General features: G+C 39.0%; 1 pseudogene; it reads right to left on the minus strand.

Annotated features, from left to right (window-relative positions):
• The window catches only part of LOC119592957, a 6,491-nt pseudogene that overhangs the window by 5,334 nt on the left and 675 nt on the right, over nucleotides 1–482 (minus strand).

Genomic DNA, 482 nt, shown 5'->3' on the forward strand with positions numbered 1-482 from the left:
GAGATTTCCATCTGTATGTCCCTAGTATCAAACACCAGAACAATAAAAAAAAGGAAAGCATCATGCTTAAAATACAAATAACAGTTCTTCGTAACTCAACTGACAGAACATTCACTCACTTAACGAATTTTACCGGGATACAGTTTTTAAAGCTTACTCTGGTACTCAAGGGAGCTGTAGTTCCCCTCCTAGTGCTGTGACAGGTCTGAGTCTTCTCAGTCTAGGTGGGAGGGACTTCCTCAGCTAAGGGGAGGGGCTAGATGCAGTGACTATCATTGTTAAGTATAGAGATATTTGAATAGTTAAAGCAATGCTCAGTAGGAGGGCTTAACGATGTGATAATATAGAGTAAATAAGAAATAGATAAAGATTATGGCATATTATACTCAATTCTGTCACCATCATGTGCATGAGAGAGCATTCTCATTAGCCGTGACAGTCATGCTATTCCCCATCAAAGTGAACAGTCAGATGTATAAACA

This window comes from Penaeus monodon, chromosome 31 (genome assembly GCF_015228065.2).
Source record: "Penaeus monodon isolate SGIC_2016 chromosome 31, NSTDA_Pmon_1, whole genome shotgun sequence".
NCBI classification, from domain to species: domain Eukaryota; kingdom Metazoa; phylum Arthropoda; class Malacostraca; order Decapoda; family Penaeidae; genus Penaeus; species Penaeus monodon.